The 4,605-nt window shown below is 35.9% G+C and overlaps 1 pseudogene; it reads left to right on the forward strand.

Moving 5' to 3' along the window:
* Positions 1-1,380: 1,380 nt before the first annotated feature.
* LOC120167090 lies at positions 1,381-4,356 on the forward strand (annotated as a pseudogene).
* Positions 4,357-4,605: the final 249 nt, after the last annotated feature.

Consider the following 4,605-nt stretch of genomic DNA (forward strand, 5'->3'; position numbering starts at 1 on the left):
ACGAAGGGACTTTACCTCTGTCTTATCAGCTCCCATACTTTGTTAGCTTTGAAACAATCTGGATTTGGGTTCATCTTCTGCAGTGTGTGAGTTTGGTAGTTTTTTCCATGACCAGTTATGCCCTTGCCTTGCTTGACAATACCATAACATATCATCTTTGAGAATGTAGGCATTCACCTATGAAATCCATATAGAACCTGTCTGTGAACAAAAGCCACATTTTTTTAATGCAAGATCGATTCCATTCATGGATATCTTTAATCCCTACACCACCTTCAGCTTTGGGATCAAACGATTTGCCAACTAATTCTTGCCTTCGCAGCAGAACCTTCTTACCTTTCCACACACACACAAAACTGAATAGAACCTGGTAACTTTTTCATGCATAAAAACAAGATAAAAGAATTCGGTTTTTTCAGGCGATAGAGGTTAATGTTCATATATGCATGAATAGTGAATGGAAATCTTTTCGTGGAAACATAAATGTGAATAGTTTTTGTCTTGACATTTCAGATTTTTTATGTATAACTTTTTGGTATAGTTTTTAAAATATGTATCCTTATCTTTTCAATATATTTTGTGCAGCGGCTTTGATCCAGAGGTTATTATTCAAGCTCGAAGGCACTATACACAGGCAAAAGTGGATGGTTGTGTGATATATAACCTTTACGATGATGCCCATGTCAAAGTCAGTATGTTTTTCATACTTTTTGTGTTTTTCTCTAAATTCTTCTACAATATTTAAAATCTTAGTCTTGTGCATATTTTGTAATGATTCTTAGATATTCAGTAACTATAATTTTATTTAATTGATTCTTAACAATTGCATCATCCCTAAAATTGGACTTCATTAAAGTTCTATTAAGATTATGCTTCTTTTTTACCCATATCATTGTGCAAGATGCTAGATGATATTCAATAACCGGTAAACATGCAGGGACGGATGCATGATCTTATGTTAGTGGCGTAAACTTGAACTTATAAAATACATAGAAAAATCTAAAATATATAATAATTTTAAATTTTTAGAGGGGTGACCTCCCTCACCGGCCCCCGCCTAGGTCCATCACTATAATGCATGGCATGTTTAGGATATCTATCACTTGTTATTCTGGGTTATTTTTTTATAAATGGTTAGGCCTTTGAGTAAGGGCTGCGTGGACTTTCTCGTAGCTACATTTCTTAATCATTTTGTAAAAAAAATGAGCCATGCTTAAAGAAGATTATTATAGACATGAGCCAAGAACATTTCCTTTTTTTTTTGTATATGCAAATATCGGTACATGTTTCATTAAGGTTTTGGGTGTTTGTCTAATTGAGGTGCATTTCATTTATTTCACTAGGTCAAGTCTTCAACGAATTATATCTCTGGTTAATAGTATGTCTGAGCCATACTTGTATTTTATTGTGCAATGGTTTTACAGAGCTCGAGACACTGTAAGGATATTCTTGTGCTCTATTTCTAGTATTTTTTTCCAACTTTGTTTTAACATTACATGTGATTCTTTTACCAGGTGATGAAAAAGTTGGGGCACCTTATTGATAAGAAGCATGTGTTCTTTTCAGAAATTCAAGATGACAATCCATTGGATTGTCTTGTTGAAAAGCTTAATATTGTGAAATAATCATTGAATGTATGTTTCTTTTCTTGTACTTTACGTTTTCTTGGTTTGTGTCTTTTGTTGGTTCATCATGGTTTGTAGTTATCCTCTTTTAGGTCGACTCAGGCAAAAAAGGAAGAGATTCCTTCCTGTGATTACTTCTGCGATATGCTATACAAGTTGGAAGATTCATCTTTCACTAACTTGCCTTCAGGTAGTTATTTCTTTGTTTCTGCTATCTTTGTTTTCTGCTGTATGCCATGTGCTAATTTGTTTCAACTTTTAATATTTTCTTTTCTTTCTAATTATAGAAGAGAAAACAAATGTTAATGAAGAAGCTTCATCAACAGTATCTGAAGATAATCTCGATAATGTAATTGGTGCAAACGATGGTCATAAGGATGCTTCATTGTTAGATTTGTATTCTGGTTGTGGAGCAATGTCTACTGGCTTGTGTCTTGGGGCAAATATGGCTGGTTTAAAACTTGTGACCGTAGGTTATTTTACAAGATTTAGATAATCGTGAGTTTTAAGTGATTTATATATAAGCTTATGATGTTTAGCTTTTTTTATGTTATTTGTGGAATGATTTTAGAGATGGGCTGTGTATATAAATAAATATGTATGTGAAAGTCTCCAATGGAATCATCCTGAAACAACGGTAAAATCCATTCATATAATTAATTGTGCTATTTATTTTTTCATATACATGTAATAACTTTTGGAGCAATACCTGGTCTATCAGGTTAGAAATGAACCTGCTGAAGATTTTCTAGCATTATTGAAAGAATGGGAAGGTTATGTGCTTCATTTTCTTTGTCAAAATCTGAGAATTTGGAAAAGCAGTCTTTGAACTCATTTGACAATGAAGATGACGACAATGATGAAGTTGAAGATAAAAATGGAAATGATGGTAGTGATGGTGAATTGTTTGAAGTTGAAAAATTTCTTGCCATATGTTATGTTGATCCGAAGGAGAATGGAGAACGAGGGTTACATTTCAAGGTATTTAAACTTGTCATATCGTTTTTCTTTGATTTATCTTGTTTAGAATTGTTTTCAAATCCTAGTTGCGGAACTACTTTCAGAACTTTAAATCTATCATCCATATTTTAGCTTCCTGTATTGTAGCTAATTTGTCCATTAACCTTGGGTACTAGTTCGTTGAGACGTGCCTATTTGAGTCACCAATTTCTATATAATTATTTCTAGGGACAAGTTTCATGCCTTAAACCCCATCCAAGTGCAAACAAAGGCTTATTCACACAACATGCATCAAAGCTTAACATTTTGATCTACAAGCAGTACGGGAAAGTTAGAAATGTGTTACCTCACTCCTAAGAGTTGTAAAAACAACCTCAAAATCACCCAAACACTTTTTTCTCCTTGCCTTTGCTCTTTGAGCTTTCACCTTCTTTTCTCACTAGAACACATCAAAGAAGTGAGTTATAAACTCATTTAAGGATCTAAAAAGGTTAGAAATAGGGTCTTTAAGCTTCCAAAATGGATTTGGAGTCTTAAGGGATTCTAGAACTCAAAACCCCACTCAACTCTCACTCAAGCTTCCATGGCTAAAGAACCAAGTTTAGAGCTCAAAATGAAGAGAAGATTATCAACCTTTCCTTTTAAAGTTCGGACTAGGAGTGTAACCCAACATTTAACCTTTAACGAGATTAATCAGAATTTATGCGTTCTGAGATTGATTGATTTACTGATTAAATCACTGAACTTAGATTTGTTCCCGATCAATTTACCAATTTCTTTTACGAGCCATCTAAGTCTTATACGGTATCCCGTCTTTATTCCAATTTACGTTTGAGTCCAATGTTAGTTAATTACATCTAATGGACAAATATTTCCATTCATGCATTTACCATCTATCAATGAGTTTCGAAGAGCATACAAAAGGTAATAGAGTATTCCCTCAATTTTTGTGTTATATTAATCGACCATTTAAACTCCATTCGATCGCCCTTGAACTTTAATTCAATGTCTAATAATTCATCAGATACATAGCAAACAATTTTACGTCAGAAACTGAACTTAATTGAGAAAACATATTGAATCCAGAGATAAATCACTAAAAAAATAGCTAACCGAGTGCAAATTTGCAAAACAGACATCAGATTCGGACTCAGGAAATCGAAAAACATAAAATAGTTTGAAAACTTGACTTTTTTGGTCAAAGTCAACGGTAAACGGTCAAAGTCAACAGGTTGACTGGGACGAGTTGTCTCAGACTAGTTAACTAGGACGAGATGACCCAGACGAGTTGACGCAGTTTGGGTTGACTTGGTCGGGTCAACATACTCGGTTCGACTGGGTTGACCAGTTCGGGCCGGTCCAGTCCACCTAGACTGTTTCTAGAAGAGCCCCACGCACGTACAACGGTGCGTGCGATGGTAATGGGGGTCGGGGATGGCAGCCGATCATTCCACGAGCAGTAAAACAACAAAGTCAAGCTACAATAAACTCAACCATTAGCTAAATTCCATATGAAATCAAAGAAAAATGATTGAAACCCTTACCCACATCGACGACGACGAAATAGCGGAAATGCTTCGACCCACAGGTCGGGTTTTGAGCGGAACAGGCTGAGGAACACATTGGTGATGGCGGTGAGACGAGACGATGGTTGAGGCGACCGGAATCGAAACACAATCGTGCGACGGTGGGAGATGAATTTGATGATGGTTCACGGTTGAGGAAGGTGTTTCATGGTGAGAGACCATGTGGGTTTTGGTCGCCATTCTAAGACGAGTCGACGGGGGTAGCAGTGGGCTGAATGGTAGCTGGACAGTGATGGTTTAGGAAGGGCGACGAGGTTTCGATCTGGGGAGAAACATTGGGGGGAAATTTTGGGTTTTAGGGATTTCACCGGGGAAGGAGTTTATTTTTCTCTATCCAGCAAAAATGGGCAAATTCAAGACTAGGTCCCTGAATTTCCCGTACTTTTTAAATTTGTCTATAAATTTCAAAAACTAATAATTTGACCCCCTAAATT

This window comes from Hibiscus syriacus, unplaced genomic scaffold (genome assembly GCF_006381635.1).
Source record: "Hibiscus syriacus cultivar Baekdansim isolate YM2019G1 unplaced genomic scaffold, ASM638163v2 tig00111662_pilon, whole genome shotgun sequence".
NCBI classification, from domain to species: domain Eukaryota; kingdom Viridiplantae; phylum Streptophyta; class Magnoliopsida; order Malvales; family Malvaceae; genus Hibiscus; species Hibiscus syriacus.